General features: G+C 48.2%; 1 long non-coding RNA gene across 1 annotated transcript in view; it reads left to right on the plus strand.

Annotated features, from left to right (window-relative positions):
- Window positions 1-9,644: 9,644 nt before the first annotated feature.
- The window catches only part of LOC119405208 (uncharacterized), a 28,206-nt gene continuing 16,514 nt past the window's right edge, over window positions 9,645-21,336 (plus strand). The window contains exon 1 of the long non-coding RNA XR_005186440.2: window positions 9,645-9,750. This is a non-coding gene — a long non-coding RNA (uncharacterized LOC119405208). The remainder of the gene's footprint in view (window positions 9,751-21,336) is intronic.

Consider the following 21,336-nt stretch of genomic DNA (forward strand, 5'->3'; position numbering starts at 1 on the left):
ACGACGTATATGATTCGTCGGGCCCTTGGATGCGGGTTGCGAGCTTTTGTTTCGCTACCTCAGAGCGTCCTGCAGATGTACCAAATATCTGACGGAGTTGCGCCGTGAAGGCTGCCCAATCAGGGAAATCACTTTCATGGTTGTAGAACCAGGTTTTAGCCACTTTCCTGAGGTAAAGAGGAACGTAGCGTAGTTTGTGGGCCTCGTCCCAATAATTACAAACACTGGTTCTGTCATAATTGTCGAGCCACTCCCGCACGTCTTCACCGCGAAGGGCGGTATATACCGGATGGTGTCGTTGCGACGTACTCACTGCGTAGTTAGGCCCAAATGGCTGAGCAGAAGCGGTTGCGGCAGCGGAGGCGTTGTTTTATGCCATCACTGTCGTTTGCGAGCACAACCGTCGACCAGAACGGAGCTCCAGGGGTGGCCGGTAGAGCAAGAGGACGTGGGAACCACAGCACCTCCACCACTTACGAGACGACGCCCAGTTCGGTAATCCAGTTCGGTAATCGAAAGGTTATATTTCAATGTTCAAAGTGGCGCAGCCCACCTGACAAACGAAGATGGTGATTACTAGGGTTTCTGTGCAGATGAAGATGAACTATATATATTCCAGCACGTTTTTTTAGCCAAGTTGACAACCTACTACATTTTACCATCGTAATAATTCTTCCCAGTCAGCATCACATTATTGAGATGCCGGTTGTGTGTGCGCTTTAAGTGTATAGAATATGCACTTACGAGACTCAGCAGCAGAGCCGAAGAGCGTCGCTCTCCAAACGCGATGAACGCCTTTGAAACAATACGAGCACCTCGCAGCTGTTGCAAAGATGGGGCTAATGCTGGCAGTTGCTTAGTTAATGAGGCACCGCCTCGAGCAATAAAAATCATCAGGCAAATTGAGCTACAAAGCACATAGCAGAGAGCTCCGATAGTCACATTCGCAGTCCCCCCCGAGGTGATTCTGTAAGGGCCGCTGCTCATCGGGAGATTTGTTGCGAGTTTCGTGCGCGTGAAATAGAAATTTGAAAAAAAATTTAAACACCTCCAATGGCCTTGAAAAAAATCACCGTTGAGTTTTGGACATGTGGGATAACATGACATAGCCAACAGTTCATGATATTTCAAACGTGGCCAGACAGTCCCTTCAAGATTAACTAGTGCACTCTTACCAGCCTATATCATGGCGCGAGTGAGCGAGCCGCTGCATCCGAAGATGAACATAACGGGTACCAGTATCAAAATGATTTCAAATAAGTTATTTCTTGATACGGCTGAAACTCAACATAAGGAAACTTCATTTTACAATTTCTCAGTCTAACGGAGAAGTATCATTTCCCCGGAAACTGCGCGCAGTGCATCAGATCATTGTTATTTGTCGCTTCCTTCAAGTCCGATACACTCTTAATTATATGATGAATACGCATAGAATATTAATATGGATGCCTTGTTTTGCAAAGACTCAAACGTGCTTTTAAGGTCGACAGTCTCCATTCTAGATTATCGAGGCGTATGTCAATGCTCATCTGATTGTCTTCTTGACCTGTCATTCACCTATCTTTAATTTCATTTCCTCATACGGCCGTCGGCCTTCTCGCACTTTCTTTCAACCTGGCTCCTGATGCCTCGATTTCACCTCCAGCACTTATGCTGACTTTTGTTATTTTTATATATCTTCATTCATGCAATACATCTTGTAGCACAACAAACATCCACTGGCCTTATGCAGCTAGAACTCAAGAAAATGCTACGTCTCAGTAAGCAAGAGGTTCTAAAGAAATTTGCAGGCATTACTTTTCAAATTTAGTGGTTGGTTCCCACGTTTTTATCGCTCTTTTGCGTATACAGACATTCATTCTATAAGTAGAGGAAATTTGCTAAGTTGCTCGGCCTTAAGACATGAGCGCAATCACAACTGTTTTCATTGCATATCAATGCACAAACGCAGGAGAAGCCTCATGACTATAGGCAGTCAATATGTATTGAACAATCAAATTATTAGCATGAGGTAAAAAAATATGAAGTGGTCCTCGATGCTTGCTGAATTAGGGGGTCAGTACTCGGAAGAAATTGGAAGCGTTGTACATAATCTCCTTAGAACTGAACAGTTTCCCGATGGCTGAAAAAATGAAACGATGGAATATTTATAATAAAATCAAAATTACTTCCCGGAGGGAGGAGATCAGACATTAGAGCAGTCACGGCGGACGGCATTCCCATACCGAGCGTAGATCACATAAAGATATTGGGACTACACCTCCAGGCCAACGGTCACAGCGGTGAGATAGTACGAAGACTTAGACGCTCAGTAGACGACGCGATTTGACTACTCCGCCGCATAACGAACAGACGCAGCGGTATGCGAGAAAGTTGCGCGAACCGTCTCGTACAGGCGTACTCGATCAGTTGCTTAACGTTCGTAGCCCCTTATCTAAAGTGGCTGGCGTCTGAACGAAACAAGATCGACTGCATGATACGCAAAGCATTCAAGAGGGCGGTCGGCATCCCTGTCAATGCGAGCGCGGACACGTTCTTCGAGCTGGGCCTGCACAACACCCTGGGCGATCTGATCGAGGCGCACAACATCGCACAATACGAGCGACTGTCCAAGTCCAAGACGGGCATGCGTATCCTCGAGTCACTCGGCATAACATACCACGCACAATGTGGGGAGAAGACGTTGGTTCCGATCACAGTCCGCGACCATCTCACCGTCCCGCCGCTCCACAAGAACATGCACCCGACGCACCACGTCGGGCACCGCAACAAAAGAGCGAGCGCCCTGCAAAGAATGTATGGCAACAGCGAGGAGGCGGTGTACGTGGACGCCGCGCGATACCCGCAGGGAAGGTGTGCTCACACGAGCGCAGTTGTGAATCACACGGGCAAATCCAACGCGTGCGCCATGGTGCGTACGGAACACATGGAGGCGGCCGAAGAGGCGGCTATCGCTCTAGCACTGGTCGCGGCACCGGAAGCTGCGGTCGTGATCAGCGACTCGCAGGCTGCCATCCGTGGCTTCGCGCGCGGCCGCATCTCGTGGCAGGCGGCCCGCATACTCCAAAATTGCTATGGCAGCAGGGACGGTGGCGACCTTCGAGGATCGATGCCCCCGACGTCACCGCCGTCGGATTTCAAATCCGAAAATGTGACGGTCTTCCTCCTGTGGACCCCGGCTCACACCAGCGTCCCGCTTGCAGGCAACCAGGCGGCCCACACCGCGGCTCGAGGTCTTACTCACCGAGCCGCGGCCGACCTGGTGGCCGCCTCCACCTTAGAGAGTGTATGAACACAACAGCAACCGGAATGGTCGAGGGGCGATCGGCTGACCACACTCAGGGACATCACACAACATTGCAGACTAAACAGATGCAAATACCCTCCACCACACGATAAATTAAACAAAAGACAGGCCGTAACTTGGAGATTACTACAAACAGACACTTACCCCAGCTCGGCGATCCTACGCATCTGTTATCCAAGCTTACACCACACGGACGCGTGTCAAGCGTGCGGGGAAAGAGCCACACTGCCGCACATGCTTTGGGAATGACCCGGGAGAGCTAATGTCACTGCCGCCGCTCGCTTCGCGACGCATGTTAGGCAGGGACGAACTGCTATCACCGCGCGAGGGCAGGAGCCGACCGCCGCATCGGCTGTGGGCACTGCTGCGGATCGGCTCTGTCGGCATCGCTGCCGCTGGGAGGCGGCACGTACCAGTGACAAGCTGACCGGCGAATTTTGGGCCGTCCGGCAAGCCGAGAATGCCGCCCTGGGCCAAGGGCTACAAGCCGTCACCTGACGCCATCATCATCGACGGAGAGTGGTACGGGACAGGGCTTAATCCCCGCTTCCCCCCGCCTCGCCCGGACTTTCAATAATGTTTATTCACTCACTCACTTATATAACAGGAAATGTGTCCAAACAGCCGAGCTTCTGCTGTGCAGTTTTGTGTACATTAGGAAATTGAAATTGTTTATTTTGCCAATATGCATAGTGGGAAGTTATATAATCAAGACTATGTTTTCATCCAATTTATGTATTTCTGGTACATAAAGCTGCCCACATTCTTAAGGAAACATTGTTATAGCACCTAATTTCGGCTCGAGATGCCGCGTTACGTCCTTGAAAAACGTTCGATTGAGATGTTTGAAAATCCCACAATTTTGGCTTCGAAACCTGTACGAGCCCTGTTATGTATGCCTGCGCATTTCATCAACGTCACTGTTTTTTTTTCTAAATTCTGATGTCTCTTGTTATGTAGAAATATATTTTGAAATTGGAATATATCTTTCCTCAGTGTTTATCTAATTTTGTCAAATTCCACTACCCCATTCTCTGTTTTGTCAAGCCACTAATACTTTATATTTAAACCAATATTGCTTCTGAAGCTAACCTTTTTTATAGCAGAGCTGTTTACCCTCATAGGCAGTCCGTCGGTCGCCAACAAAATGCATCATCATCATCATGAACAGGCACACGCTTTCCTGGTGCTCTACTTCCTCTTCATCCTCTACATCTTCTGCTTCGCTCCCGTGACACGTGCTCCTATTTCCCGGCATGGAATGCAACAAATCTGTGGGGCGAGAGAACGAGTGCGAAGAGACGGAAAGAAAGAAAGATTGGGAGAAAGAAAGAGAAAGACAGATATAAGAACAAAGAAAGGGAAGAAAGACAGGAAAAGATTGAAACACAGAGAAAAAGTAGACATAAAGAGAAAGAGATAGAGAGAAACATACTGAACACATATAGAAAAACAAACATAAAGATATAGAGAAAATCAATCATAAAAAAAAGAAATGGATAACATAGAGAAAGGAAGCGAAAATAGAGACAGAAAGAGATGAAAGGGGAACAAAGTTAATAAGAGGAAAAGAAATAAATAAATAGATAGACAGAGGGAGAAAGAAATGGAACTAAACAGAGACAAGAAAGACAGCAAAACCAGAGACAAAGAGAAAAAAAAGAAGAGGACGAAAGAAAGATAAAAATAGAGATTCAAGGAAGGCCGCACAGGTCCGCGCTTCCTTCAGGTTTGGCTGCGAAGATGCCTTAACTTTTACATGCGAAGCAGCTTTGGCGCTTGGCTTTGTCCTTAGTTCTATTGAAGACCGTCCGCTTTTTAAAACCAACCATAGCCATCTGTAACATACTGAGCACGCGCTCGCGCCAAGGAGGTCTTCTGCTTCTTGTTCTTCGACCGCCTTGATGATGATACGTGCAGAGCGCTTTAGGGGCCCGGGCTGCCGTATGCTGTCCTAGCTTGGCGTAAAGCAGACAAACCCACGTGTGCTGGTACCAGCTAGCGCGTTGGTGCCTGTATAAGGGGCTGCGTAAGACGCGGTGGCATCTTCCGCTTACACTCTCTCAGCAATCACGTGATGGCGTCGGCGAGCGACATTCTGCAGACGCGCAATGAACCAACGCCTTGTATCCTAGTCAGAACGCGCTGGCACGAGCTAGTGCGTTCGGGCCTGTGTAAGGGGCTGGATAAATCGCGGTGGCCACTCCCCCTTACACTTTCTCAGCATTCGCGTGATGGCGTAGCAGAACGAGATTCTGCAGACGCGCGATGGACCCACGTGGCGCGCACGAACAAGAGTCCGGGACGAATAAGAGCAACAGCAACTACAGTGGATTCATGGTGTGCTCCACATGCATGGACTCGTTAACATCGGGCAATGTTCCCGTTATGAACGGAACTTTAAGTCGACCCATGAACGCCTTCGCATCCCCACATGGTGAGAGATAGTGAAATTTTTCTTAGACAATCGCTTTCGTTGTTTTTAGGGGCGAAGCTCTTTAAAGTGGCACCCGTTCGTCCTCGTCGTAGTGCGCAACCAGTCTTAACGCTAGTACCAGATCTTGACCTCCAAGGTGGTGCCAGTGGGAGATTTCTCCTGTGCGTTGTTGAACAATAAAAAAATCGCAGCGTGCGCGTTAACTAAAAGCCGAATTCTTCTGTCTCTCATTCCCCATTAGCAGCCATTGGCATGTTCCAGTGGGAAACGTTAGTAGAAGTAGAAGTGTAAGTGTTAGCTAAAAGCCGACTTCTTCTGTCTCTCATTCCCATTAGCAGCCATTGTTTGCCTCCAAGGTAGTGCCTGGTGAGATTTCTCCTGTGCGTGATTAACAAATAAATATTTTGTTCAAAACGCCGTTGATTGATGAAATAAACCAACGAAAGACGCCAGATGTTTTGTAAAAGCAAAACGAAAAGACACCAGATGTTTCTAAAGCAAAAAGAAAAGACGCCAGCTGCTTAACGAAAGACGCCAGATGTTTCTCCTCTCCTAGTCCTGTCCTGAAGTACACATGTACTTGCGTTTACATTTGGCCGTTCTCCCAAAGCAAGGCTTCTCTTCGTTTGGCTACAGAACTTCAACCTTGCGCCAATGACGCTATAATTTTACATTCATCATTTTTGGAACAAAAATTAATATTGATGAGCTCGTTGATTCTTCAATGTAAAGTTCCTGGCTATTTTCCAATACTTGTCAACAAGTTCCTGAACGGGGTTTCATTGATGCTTAGCGTACTTTGAATTGACATTTCACTTTCTCTCAACAGCACTTTAATATACATTCACAACTTTTCAACTATGCAATAATCTTGAGCAGCTAAACGGTTTTTCACTGAAAAGTCGAGGACAAATATGCAATAGTGGTTGAAAACTTCCTCAAATAAATTTCAATTGATGCTCTACGTACTTTCAATGTCATTCGTTGACATGCCTCAATAACATATCAATGTCTTTTTATTAAGGGTTTTCGTGAGGGATGTACTGTGTTCAATTCTATTGACAAACTTAACAAATAAAAAAAACGGTTGAAATACCAGCACTGAGGGGAGGTAGGTTCTGCATAAACTTTCTAAGAGCACTGTTTCCTAAGCATAAGAAGTTCCCGCCTGTTGGATAAGCTGCAACTAAATTTATTAGTCTACTCTGCTTATCTTCTATTCTGGTCTATCTTGAAAGATGAATTATTATGCGAAATTTCGTGGAATATATAGAAAATTTTATCAATCCTATATATGTTTTCACACCATTCCTTTAGTCTCAACAAGACCTCGTGGGTGGACTACTCTTATGCACGTGGAATAACCACTGATATTTTACGTCGCGACTACCATAAATCTTTCCGGGTATAAAGGTAATTTTTGTTCTGAGCCATTTTATCTGGACTGCACAGATCTTGGTGCGTGAAGCGGCGGAGAGGCAACGGCTTGACGTCCCGACATGGGAGACCTGAGCCCGGGTCGTTAATCTGCCGGACAAACAATAAAGTTCTTCCATCCATCTGAGCCATTTTACAAACTTTGGCTTCACCTTTGGTTACATCGGCGCTCCTCACAAGCGCCTATAAACATTGATAATTTTTTTCGTACCTGTCGTCGATTCACTGGCCATAGGAAAAAGAATTTCAAAACTTTATTCAGAGGCTAAAAATTACTCTGAATTTTTAAAATACTCTAGGCGACCGGTTTATTCCACATCCTTTGTCTTAAAACATTTTCCCGTTATACTTACTGCCAGTTTCATGACCAATTCCCTGTATTGGTTATAACCCAGGAATCAAGGCACGACTAAGCAAGCAAGCAAGCAAGGTTGGTGTTTTGGAATGCAGTGGCTCAGCTTCCTGTACAGGAACTGCCCGCTTTTGCACACCGGGGCTGCAACGAAGGCGTTGCCCATGACGGTGTTCAAACGGGTCCCGACGTGGCCACGGTATCCCTGTTTCGTTGGGGTTCTTGACAATACCGATGGTGGCAAAGCAGTTACGAGCACCGAGTAGTGTGGCGCATAGGTAGCGGGCTGTTGGAAGGTGCCACAAAGCAATGCGCAGTGTCGCCGCAGTTCTTCGTGCATGATTTGCCGCATAATAGCAGCAAAGTATGTGGGCGGGCACGCATCGATGCTGGTGACAATTGAGAGATGTGCCAGCCGTCCCAATTTCTGCGCAATACTATGAGTTGTCAACGTCTCAAACGCATACGGCAGAGCCGTAAAACTCAGGAGACACATGTTAAGTCTTCTCTACCAATAAAGAAACTGCAAATATTCTGCAGACCTTTGAGAAGATGTCCGAACCTGTCTTCTTCAGACATCTGCCGGTTGAGCTTACAGCGCTTCAGATCTTCCTCTTATAAGGGGAGCACTTGTCTTCCTGAGTTTGAGCACTTTGGGCAGGTGTCCTTTTCGTATATTTCTTTTTGGCTGTTCTGAGAAGGGTAGCACTTGTGAACACCAACTTAAGAAAGGCACACGGACGCAGAGACTGAAGCACTTCTAGCAAGTGATTTTTATTGAAAATCCGTCCTACAAAATACGTCTCTCTTCGGCCACGTGACAACTTAAACGCATTGACGAATATAACAACACCAATTCTTCGACAACACAATCAATGGTGTCCTGACACATTTCGCCTCTTCGTCGATTGCGGTCTTTGCTTCTATGATTTCCCGGGTGTATTTATATTTGTGGCGGCTTAATATGCTACATTTTGTATATAAAGGTGAACAACCACAGTGGTTGGATTGCAAGGACTGGACAGGTACCCATCTCTGTACCAAGCAACGCTTTGCATCCTGTGCTCCGGCAAGCGATCATTGATGCATCGGCCCGTTTGGCCGATGTATCAATGATCGATGTATCAATAAAACTAGTAGCTAGAAGCGCTTGCGTCTGTGTGTCCATGTGCCTTCCTTTAGTCCGTGTTCACAAGCGCTACCCTTTTCAGAATGAATTTTCAACTCGTCCAAGAAACAAGAAACAGCGCTCTTAATTATTGTTCGCGTCAAGGTCACCTAAAGATTTCATAATATCCTCAAGAAAAGCAACCCCACGGTGTGAAGAACTCATCGCGGCTCTCGTACAGCATTAGAGCGGCTGCCGTCAGAAATAATGCCACGTTTTCAAGCTCGTCGATAGTGTTCCAAAGATTTTACTGGCTCTCCCTATTGTAATAAGTTAGCCTGTTGTCTTTATCTGCTTCTCATCCGGCGAGAAGACGTGTACCCCGCACCTCTACCAATCCTTACGTCTACAAAAGGGTTCATAAAAACGAATACGTCAGATGCCTCACCGAACGCGAAGATTGACTCCCATCAAACCCATGCCACTCCATTGAGAATAAAACTATATTTCTCTGTGTGACTCTTTCTTCATTAAAAGCAACAATGAATGAATAAGAACAACATACCGGCCCTTAACTGAAACTTGTGACCCCTAATGACGAATTTCAATGAAACTTCGGCCTCATGCTTCCGCTTTTTTTTTGGTGTGTTGTCTCGATTTTCGGGATTGTACTTTCCCAAACGACGCAATCATTGTGAGGGACGCCACAGTGAATGGCGCCGGAAATTTGTGCAGCTTACTCTAAGTACACAGGCTTCTAGCATTTAGCCTTTGTCGAAGTGCACCCGGCACGGTCGGGTCGTGTATTGTCTCAAGAGGTAGCGAAAGGAGAACGAAGTCCTTGCGACTATTGTTTGTGAATTCAGCGAGAGATAATTAAAGTGCATTAAATCGAGGGTCAATTTTATTGAACCTATGAGCTGGCAGCTTTACAACGAAACGTACAGCATCTGTATTTTGTTCTTTTTTTTCAGGCAATGTAACTGATAGTATATATGGGAGGAACAATCTGTCGGGTAAATCACAGAATCACTGTCTGACTTCCTCAAGGCCACTACCATGAGCAGATATACAGTGATGTTGCTTGTTTGCATGCTCTGCTTTTTTGGGTAGGTGAAATATGTTCCTTTCTTTCTTCATGTTTTGACTTATCCTTAAACTTCGTACATAACATGCATTCTTATAGCAAGTCTGAATTTTTGGCATGTAGTGGTTACAATGCGGTTTGCTTGTTTGTGGCGTTTAACGCCACAAGTGGACTGAGGCTATGAGAGAAACCGAAGTGGAGGGCCCCGAATAATTTTCATCAGAAGATTCTGACACAACCGAATATGAACCAAAACCCGTTACTGTATTCCTTGTTCCGCCAGGCATTTTTGTGTGCCCAGACATGCCACTAATATGCTAACAAGTAAATTTGGTTGAAAAACTTGGACCATCTCCCCGAAGGGAACCCTGATGAGATGCGAAGCAGCAGCGGTGCGCACGGCGTTGACCCGGTTGAAACGGGCGTCGACGCGGGTGCTGGAAGAACGGTTTGAAGCGAAACTCGGTGTAGCGTTTACTCGAGAAAATGTTTGTTTGAAATGCAAAGACACACACTCTCGAACGCGCTCGACTTCCTTGGCTCGCGTCTCGTCGGTGCTGGTCACTCGCCGTCTCTATTCTCGAACGCGCTCGGCGTTCTTGGCTCGCGCCTCGTCGGTGTCGTTGGTCTTCCGCTGCCGACGCTTGCGTTCGGCTTTCCTGGCTCGCGCCTCGTCGGTGTTGCAGACGCGACGCCGCCATTCGCGAGCGCGCTTGGCTTCGCTAACCCTAAAACGCCGCCGACGGCCGGGTTAGGCCTAAACGCATCGGCGTATGTTTCAGCGGGCGGAGGAGCGTCGTTTTCCGGCGTCCTCTCCATCGCAGATAAATGAGCCGGAAGTGTGTTTCCACTCGACGTGCGGTTGAGTTTTGCGGGCGGTAGAGAGGGTGAAGCGAGAGAGAAGTGACACGTTCAGAGGTGTTGCGAGCGGGCGGAGCAGCCGGCAGCTGAGTGCGCTGCGGCGAGCATGCTGCGGGTGAGGGAGAGAGTGACGTCAGCGCGCACCTGCGAAGGAAGCGTGCGAGGGGAGCGTGACGTCAACGCCGAGCTGTGGTGTGACATACTTGGCAACGCTCGAACACCTACGGCGAGGGGAACGCGTTGCGGCGCGTTCGTACGGACGCCCGTAACGTATGGCGTTACACACGGGAGTCGAAGAGCTGCTTCGCATTTAAAAAAAAGTTTCACCGCAAGGGCGAAGCAATTAAGGTGATAGCAGCGAATCGGAGTGTTAGGGTACGAACACACTCGGGGCGCGGCACATTGTCGCGCGCTGCCCAGCGCTGAGAGACACTGCTTTTCTCTCGTTCTCCCTCGGAGCGTCAACATTCCCCCCTGGAGGACCGAAGCGCTCCCTGAGCTATTTCGCCGATGCCGTAGGGTGCCGCGGAAGCAAAGCACCAATCAGCGCCTGCTATTTCTTATCTGCCTCCTCACGCGGCAGTCGTCATAGCAACCAGACATTCTTCACACCCGCGGCACCCCTCTCCGTCAGCAGGGAAGCAGCCGCGAGCCGGCCAGCACGCACGCCTCGGGAGATTTCCACTCTTGTTACGTTACTCGTGCTGGCAATATGAACGGCGTGCCACGGTCTACCGAGCGGAGGCGCTGACTGGCGGGACGCCATCGAGGCGTGCTTCCTGCCAGTGTACATGCCCCTTCAGTGGTCGATTCAGTCAGCGGGAGGGAAACGTTGACGTTGCGCGGGAGAAACAGAAAAGAGCGGCGATTCGCGAGCAGTCGACTGCGCGGGAAAGTGCCGCGCCACCAGTGTGTTCATATTTTAACACGAAAATGTTTTATGCCGGGGTCCACCAAGACTTTCATGACGTATTTCCGTCCCGGAAGTACGTCAGCAAAATGAATGCCATCAGATGGCAAAGAAAAAGTTCAGTTGACGGGAATCCAACCCATGACCTCTCGGTCCGCGACGATGGCTGGCGGGCGTTTAGCCCACTGAGCTACCGCCGAACACATTACGGAGGCAACATGAACGCGCCTTTTAAAGACGATAGTCTTTCTTGGGGAACCTAAACGCAGAAATTTTGGTCTGCCTTTCTGTCTGTCTGTCTTTCTGTTTGTCGGCACGTCCCTCGATTCAGCCACTCGGCCAAAGTTGAACCACTTGCCCAAGAGCCAGCCGTCTTGAACTGGTACGGCTGTTCATACTTGTGAACGTTGTCGATCAAAAAGTAATATCATGCATATCTGAGGTGCAACATCACTAGGTAAGTATTAGGTGGCGTGTTCCTTTAATAGAAAATGCATACATACGTAATTTTAAGGACCCTAGTTTCTTAAGCTGCGCTGAAAATGCATAAGAATGGAAGCTTGAGCGAGTTGGTATGCGTTCATTTTTGTTGAAACAGCGCTCACTAGACGACGACGAAGTAAAAGAAGGCACAGGACAGGCGCTGCCTGTCGTGTGCCTTCTTTTACTTCGTCGTCGTCTAGTGAGCGCTGTTTCAACAAAGCTGAAAATGCGACTGCGCTGAAATTTGCCTTCCTCCGTGCCCTTCGCACGAGCTCATTGTTGTGTTTCGGTTTCGGTTCTGTATTGCACTGTACGAATGCCATGGGTTGGTGTTGAAAAAATTTAGTTTTGAGAAGGCCAAGAAGGTGAAAAAAAATATTTAAAAAATGAAAAAGCAGCGTTGTGGGCGGCCTTCAGGCTGCCGGTTGTGGGCGCCGCTCTGGCGTTCCTGTTTTACCCAGGCGACGTGTAAATAAAAGAATGTGTGGAGAGTACTCGTTGAGTGCGGACGTTTCTCTGCTTCAGCGCTTCGCGCCAAACCGCGTTTTCGGGCTGGCTGGCGTCCCCGCCGGTCGCGTTGGTCACCGCCGGTCTTCGCCTGCTGCTGCGCCGGGACTACCAGCACGCAACACAGCACTCATGTTTCCCGACGTATTGCCAGATGGCGTCCATATCTCACACAGCGCCCCTTCTATCGTCTTTACACGACATTTGCAGCGAAGCACGCAGATACGCGGCCAATTTTTATCTTTCACACTTGCCTCTCACAGTGACCTTGGATGGATGAACGCTATGAGCGTTTCCTTTTAACGGGGCGGTGACATCGGTGCCACCAGGCTCGAAAAAGAAAAAAAAAACAAAAAAAAACACGCACCGTTGCAACGACCGCCCCATTCGGCGCGTTTCCAATACAAGTTTAATTTCGTCAACGCTTTAACACAACGTGAGGTAGCGGTTTTAGCGCAAGCCTCGCTCATGGCATCCATCCATATCGACAAATAGCTTTCCGACGCTCGCCTCGCTGTCGCACCGCGTTCCCAGCTGGCCCTGTCACAAGTAACGGCGAGGCTAGAGAGAAGACACGACGCGGGCAGTGTCTCTCTTCTTATTTCACGACGCTTTGAAGGAGTGAATATCGAGAAATATTTTTATTATGTGCTTGTTGATGCCACCATTGCGCGCGATTGACCATATGCGGAGTCCACGTATATGTTAACAACTTCAGCTACCGCAAGGGTTAAATCATGATCATGGGCGTTTGTCGTTGGTACGGAGATGTGCCACTAGGCGTCAACGTGAGTGTGATGCGTCCACATCAAGCGGTGCTATATCTGCCAAAGAATAGTAGACATTGTACAAGCTCTCATATACCAATGCACTATAAACAATAAACTACTTCTGTGACGACACGTTTCACTTTCGGGTTATACCGATTCCTATGACGGAGGGATCAACCAACCTTTTTTTCCACAAAGTAAGGCTTTCCACAAAGTAACTCTTTTGGATCCGATCTCTTATAACTCTACGAAACGCTGGTTTAAGCGAACACGGCCGCTCCAGGAGTGAAGGGCTTTTCTTCAAGGAGTAAAGCGGGTCGCTCGAAGGAGTGAAGCGGGTCGCTTAACGCCAAGTAAGCGGTGACAGAAGAGCACGTATACGAGTCGTCTACTGATGTCTCTCCAGATAGTGCACGGGCCAGCTCTCGCGACTGTGCCTTTATGGCCAATGTTCTCGGTTTCTGCTCGAGCGAAGCAACCCCCCTCCCCCCCTTCGGCGCCACTTCATGCTTCCTCCTCCGACGAAAGACGGGTGGAGCGTTTCCTGTCTCCTTGAGGTTCTATCGTTCGCAGGCCTCTCAAGGGCACCGATGTTAGAAGGTTTTCGAACGTGTGGTGCCCCAATCAAAGAGCGCTGAGGCCACTACGATTGCGCGAGACCAAACCAGCGTTTGGGTTTTTCCGCTGGGGACGCTATTTCTGGAGTTTAGCAGCAGCCCTATAGCCCGCCTCAGAAGCTTTGTGTAAACAAGCGTGACGGAGCCCAATGAATCGGTGACTTTTGGGCAAGACGAAACTTACCCGATTTGTCAGGAATGGATGAGATTAAGCATTTAAAAAGGCTGTTGTATTTTATCGCTCCCTTATATCTCACGCATGCAACAACAATTTGCCCAAAAATACCCTGTGTTTTATGATTAGTTGTCAATTTTTGACCTCGTAGGGTTATCACAGCTTGACTGAATAGAAACTGGACTGTCTTGGCTGATGGCATGAAGAATGTGAACTTACCGAACCGGTGGAGTTTACTAGCGAACTCTTTACCACTACACCTCGCAAAGTCAAATTTTAGACTATGCGCGCACCGAAAGTAATTTTTGTACCAGCTTTTAATTATATTTCTTCGTAGGTTCCCTTTCGAGCCGTCGTGGCACTCCAAGTGCACGGTGCAAACACTTAGTGTAAAACCTTATTCGGAGGTACTTACTTCCTCCTTGATTGAAAGCCAGCACACGTAATGCATTTTGGGGCCCAAAACATTAGGGCGCCTTTTCGAAAATTCTATTTTATCGCATGCACCCTTCCTGCGACGATACCAGTTGTTAGGGGACGAAATTCTAAAAGAACCGACTACACAGAGATGTCAGAAGGAATATACAGATACGTCAAAAGGTTACAGACATTTAACATTCGCGCGAACTAGAAAACAAGTTCTGGAGACGCCTGTCCGTCTATATAGCGGCGTGCCTAGCACTCATTCTTCCCGAAACTCACAGGTGTATTCGTTGTAGTAGTGATCGTGTCGTTTGTCAGAATGGCTATGTAGCTGCGCGTTCCGGCACTTCAGGACAACTGGTGCGGTTGCCTGTGATCCTCTAAAAGGTTAGACACGCAAGAAAAAAAAATACTCAGAATATATTTAGGAAGCTGTTTGGGATGTGTAAGCGAAGAGTTTTATTGTGAGTTGCATTCTTTCCTATAAATGTAGAACGCTGCTTCCTGACGACATCGCCATGGCGTCTTTAATCTTTTTTTCTAGCGCTTTTGAGAGTCCCAAACGGGTCCCTTGTGCGTGTTTACCGCGACCTCAAACCAACTTCCGGAAAGCTGTAATTTTCTTGTTCTTCAGAAATATCCCGTGCCGAGTGTACATGAATTACTGCAGAGGGCTTTTATTGCGCTACTGCGAAATTCTCGCTTTACATTTGCTTTGCACCGCGGCTCCAACGCATTAGTGTGGTATCCACAATCTGAAAGGAAAGGCGTTAGACCGTTTTAATCATGGGGCGACTCGCCTCAGTGTAAATGGTCACCTTGGAGGACGTTTTTTTGATTTTCTCTTCTCTAAAGCAGAGCTAAGAAATACGACCATCTGCGATTTTCTTTACTGCATTCTTCACTGCAAGTATTGAGGCGTCTGGATGGGGAACAAGCCCAAAATGAAGATAATGGAGTATATCTCAACGACATACGGTTTGGAAGTGACATTGTGCTCTTCAGCAACGATTGCAACTTTTGAAAAAAAAAGAAAGCCTGGCTCTCCCGTGAACGAGAGTTCGTGAAAGCATGAAATGCCTACCGGTAAAGCAGATTGGTTGGACATTACAGTAGCCACGGTGTTGTGCACCTACTTGCGCGTAGCATTCCTGACCAAATCGACCAGAAAAAAAAACCACATCCGACGGCCAAGCCGTCTGATAATGGCGCTGATTTCTGACTAACTTGCGCTACCTACCTCATTAACAAATGTGGTTGTCGGAGTCATTCACTGGAACTGTCGAGAGCTGTTTGAGAACGTGGAAGACAAATATGAAATACTTGCAGAGCACCAGCCCAACATTTGAAAGGAGAGAGGACGCGCTTAAAGCATGCGACAAATCTCCGTAACTCCAGTCATACTTGCCACATTCGAAAACTATTTACGGCAATTAATTTGTGAGGCGGTGAACACCGATAGTGAGGTCAATCGATGGTTACATGTAAACGTGTTGCGCAGGGTTCCTGGAAGGGTGGAACGCGATAATGTTATTGGGTCCCGTGACATCGCCTTGGTATTAGCTTTGGCATACTTAAGTTATTAGTAGAAACCTGAACCGTGCTGTGAAGAAGGAACGTCGGTGTGATTGACATTGCCCGGTCTATGATCTCTTAGGATGTACACTGTAAGTAAGGTCGTGATGTGCCCGCTACGGCCTTCATTCACAAAGCAACTTTAATGCTATTGCCCCTTAAGGGCTTATGACGACCTGAGCAGTAGCCACATTTTTGCTTATGACGACCTGTGGTCGTCATGGGTCTTTCGCAATGTTCCTAGAGGCTTTTGACGAGCACCGCTCGTCAAATGGTGTGTTTCTATTTACTACACAGATGGCAGCACAGGTTCCGTCATTGGTGCTTTTGTTGAATGAGCGTTTGCCCACTTGTTGGTGGGATGCGCGCCTTGTGTTTCCTTCGCGTCATAGGGATTTTTGACGAGCCCAGCTCGAGAAATGGTGCTTTTCTATTTACACCATAGATGGCAGCATGGGTTCTGTCATTGGCGCTTTTGTTGAATTAGCGTTTGCGCAACAGTTGGCGGAATGCGCGCGTTGTGTTTGCCGTGCGTTTTATAAACAGACATGGCCACATGTTGACGGAAATGGCAAAAACATCCGCAAGGAAACAAGGGTCTGGTGCAGGTGGTGCGAGAAGGCTCTCTGCGCAGTGCCGTGCTTCGAACGCTATCACACTAAGTGACCTATCAAGGAATAGTGCATTTTGTGCGTGGCAATTAAATTCTAACCTTTACTTTCTAGATTTGCAGAAATTTTTGGAAGAATACACCTGAAATGCCCCATGTATTATAGACTAATACATGATGGAGCGAAGAATGGCCAATAAAACATTATTATCTGCCAAAAAAACTTTTTGCAAATATTTTTTTTTTGTTTTGAACACAGTACTGAAGCATTTCGCATGATAAAAAATTATTTTTTTGTTAAATGAGCCCTTAAGGGGTTAGAGACGCCTTTAAAAGGAGGGCAAAAGTTTAATGAAAAGAAAAGCTCGCAATGCGTTTCCTAAACTCGTCTTATTCGGTTTTAAGGGAGCCGTATGGAACGCGGCCATATCGCCAGGACGAACGAGTATGGATGCCACTCTCTCAACGTTAGACGACTCATTGTTTTATTATCAAGAAGAACTCGCTGCATGCTCCTCGAAACAATAAAATAAGTAGAGGAACACATTTCCGTGCACGTTGCGGAAAGAACACGTCTCGTCTGGCCACGCAGCCTACTACGTTTCTTTGTTTACGCTTTACCATTGTCATCGCAACCTGCTCATTGTGGAGATGTGCCGCTGAAGCAGCGCACTGAGAGAAGGGCCGATCCACGAAGCGCTGGTTTCTGCAAGAGCACTGACAGAGGCGTCCGGTGGCGAGCGTTTAATCTGTCTGCGGAACGCCGCTTGCTAGAGGCGAGCAAGACGCACTCGCATCAGCTCCTGCTTTTTAAATGATTTTGGGCGAAAATTTTGCCGATCGATCTCGGCTTTTGGACCGATGGAATCGAGTTTATTTCAAGGATCAAGCGGATAACTGATTATTGCAGGTACATCAAATTTCGACCTTATATTGGGGCTTTTCACCCCGAGCCATGTTGGCGCTGATCTCGGCCTGCCGAGCGAGACGCTTCGAGGATACCGCTCGAGGAGATGGTCTTTGTTGAAGAAATCTTCAGGCAGGAGGATGACGCCTCCGGGTGGATTGTTGCCCACTCTCAGAAGAAGCGGCGTCAGGTTTTTGCGCTCGGTGAGTGGTGACAGCCCTGGCCCCAGTGCCGATAATTCCTTTCCAGCCCACCCGAAGGGGCCGGTAAACGAGCTCATTGCCGCGTCGCGCCATCCGCGACTACCAGAGATCACTGACGGGTTGTCGTACGACCCAAGAGAGGAACGTACGTGCATAAAGTCAGTCGAATCAACGTCACCCAAACTCTGTGATGGCTGCTTGTCTCGTCCCGTTGCAGACTGACAAGGATATTGTTTGTGCCAACGCTAGGAACGCGGAAGCCTACGCTTAACTGAAGCAAATTTGGGCGGTAGCAACGCTCCATGGTGTCACTACTTGCCTGGCGCCACCCGGGGATACGTGCAGAGAAGTTTTTCGGGGTATTGACCTTGAGCTCTGAAGACTGACTTGGCGAGCTCTTCGTGCACGCAAGAAATCCAAAGGTTCTTGGAGTGCGGTGCATCAAGCAAATGCCCAAGGTGATTGTCACGTTCGACGGTATGAAAGTTCCAAACTACGTTATGTGTGGGACGAACATGACCCGGTGAACCCTCTACCGACGACAAATCGACGCCTGTCGTACCTGCGGAAAGCTGGGGCGTCGCTCGGACGTTTGTCCTTCTCCTACAATCATCACCTGCCTGGACTAGGGGATGTCATCGAGCCCTGAGAATCACACGTGCCAGCCGAAGTGTTCCATCTGTCGAGGAGCGCATGTAATAGTGGATCTGGCCGTTCGGCGTTGAAGGCGACGACGCAGAAAAGCAAACAAGCAGCGCACGGACTTCGTGCCACAGTAAGCTGCCGGGCCGGGGCTCAATCCTGGGAGTGGTACGGGTCACTGCTCTCGCTCAAGAGATAGGTCTGCCTCCTGTACCTGGATGCAACAGGAACCTACCTGGGCTGAACGAGTGGGCCCAAAACGTGAGTCATCCACTATTGTGCAGAGTCACTTACCAGGGCAAGCTACGGCTAGAATACAGCAGCTAGAGCGTGAGACTGCAACTCAAAGTAGTGAGCTTCAGGGGAATAAAGCAATAGTTCAATTTATGCAGCGCGCGCGAACGCACGCCGGAGGCAGCGGTGAAAGGGCAGCAGGTCGAGGCACAACCTAGAGGCGGTAAGCGAAAAGCCGCTGACCTCCCCAGTAGATATCGAAAATGAATTCAGTGACTTTAAACAGGAAATTACCGGGGGCGGGGCACGGGTGGCTTGTTAAATTAAGGAGGCCATTGCTGGTGTCATTTCTCATCCAGTCTCTTTATGTAAGGGTGAAGGTGGTGGATAGAGTGTACTAGAACAATTTCCTAGTGACGCGTCCGGGAAGGAGCGCGCGTGCCCGTTTGTGTAGACGCCACCAGGTGCCGCCGCTGCGCCTTTTTCTAGTAGACCGGCCGCTGTCTCCCGGTGCGTTTGACGTTGTCCGAGTTTGTAGGTGTTCCTTATGCAACGGATTCTTTTATTACAGCACAAAAAGACTGCATTTATTGTAGTATAGCGTATAGAAAGTTTCTGAAAACCACGCCAACACACTGGTATCGACAACGTCGTCTGCTAGCGTAAAGGCTGCAGACCGGCGGATTCATTGCAGTTCAAGACATCGCCTCAGCAGTATGTATTCGCAACTTTTATCATACATTGCACAAACCCAGCATGTATGGACCTGTTTTTCTTCTATGGCGCAATATCTATCACATTTAAATCGCGTGCTGGTCACAAACTACATAAAAGTGCACAGCAACGTCTGCGCTGCGTTCCTATGCCAGAAGGCGTACAAATAAATAAAGGCCTCGACAGACGCACATTGATTGTGATAAAATTTTTGTACTTTGTTATCGGTTACAGAACCGCATCTAAACAAAATTATTCCGGCATTTCCTTGCACCATTTCACGGCGTACAACGAGACTCTCTTTTTTCTTTTTAGCATCGTACATAGAAGCGTCAGAGAAAAAAAAGAAAACAAAAACAAGTACTCCACCGTTTTTTTCACAAGTGCTACCACGTTTAAAGTATAGCGTCGCACTACAGACGAACGAAGTAAGCAGTCGCAAAGCGCGTCCGAACCGGCCCAAACCAGCCCGAACCGGCTCGGCGACTAGAAAAAGGCGCAACAACGCCACCAGTGGCGTCTACTGGCGTTTGCTTCAACCGGCCTATTGTCCCTCCCTCGTGGACGCGCCACTAGGAGGAGAATATTCTAGTACACTATAGTGGTGGAGCAAAACTTAGGTAGCAATCATGTCAACCTGTCAATTGGCAGTGGAATTGCGCGAGCTTCCACCGCAAGAAGGCAGTCTTGAGCAGTTCGTTAGCTCACAGGTAAGTAAGCCAGCCAACCCTAAAAGGAGATGTGGCTCTTCGGGGTCGCTCTGTGGCCTGCTGGGGAGAAGGAAAACTCGGGGTCGCTCTTTACGCAGGACCAAATGGAAATGGTTAAATATAAATTCTGACATAGACACCAGGTATGTTAGAGGCATTCTTGCATTCGATCGGGGGAAAGCTTTGGATAATATCTCACATGCTCACATACTGTATTCAATATATGAGTTGGGATTTGGTGCTCACTTTTACAGATTCGTCCGCTCTTTTCTCAGGGATCGCTATGCCACCAATCCGCTCGGGGACCTCTGCTCCAAGGGATTTCACCTTGGACCTAGAGGAACCATTAAGGGATCGCTCATTTTGCCGCAAATTTTTAACATCGCGATGCGGAAACTCTCGCTCGAACTCACCCGTAGTGACCGCATCGAACATGCGGTGTATGCGGACGATATTACTGCGCTGTATGCGCTGCATGCGGACAGTGCACTGGGGTAAGGGTGGAGACATTGACGATTCCCTCCAGCAGGCTCTCAGCTGCACGGAAAAATTTTTGGACAGCACGGGGCTGCATTTGTCGACCTCAAGTCAAACTTATACTTCCTGTGTCGAACAGGCGTGGAGGACATTGTGAGGGCAACATAATTAGGCTTTTGCAAGCCTCATGAGTCCAATAAATTACATTGCCGCGGTGCATAGGTGGGAAAGGAAATAATGAGGGAAGCTGGATACAACTATTTGAAAGTGCATTAAAAAGGTCGAATGCCTTCCAAACAACGCTAATGAGGAAAAGCTCAACACTCGTAGTATGCATATTACATTTTATGAGATTGTAGAAGCGCAACAAACAACACAAGCTGCACGGCCGTCTTTGTGCAAAGCTGGAAAGCGCATCCTTGAGTTTCTGCGCTCTAAACGAACTATGGTAGCAGTCAAATAGATACAACTTCCCCCTCAAATTGAGGCGCAGATGACGGTCTTACAAATTACTAGAAACGTTCACCCACACTTTAATGCCGGCCGCCGGGCCGCTAGGGCTACGTTGCTCCTCACTTCCGCCCCTGAACATGTGGCGTTCGTTGACGCAGCACAGCATCCCGCCACAGTAAATTTCGTGGCTGTGGTCACAGACCTTCATGGTAAACTACTGACAGCAGCATCTCTTCAAGATCACACACCGCCCATAGCAGAGCAGGCTGCTGTAGCACTAGCCGCAGCGATTCCCATGCGCACGCGCATTTTCACTGACTCTGTCGGCTGCACGAGC

The sequence above is a fragment of the Rhipicephalus sanguineus genome, chromosome 9 (assembly GCF_013339695.2).
Source record: "Rhipicephalus sanguineus isolate Rsan-2018 chromosome 9, BIME_Rsan_1.4, whole genome shotgun sequence".
Lineage (NCBI taxonomy): Eukaryota > Metazoa > Arthropoda > Arachnida > Ixodida > Ixodidae > Rhipicephalus > Rhipicephalus sanguineus.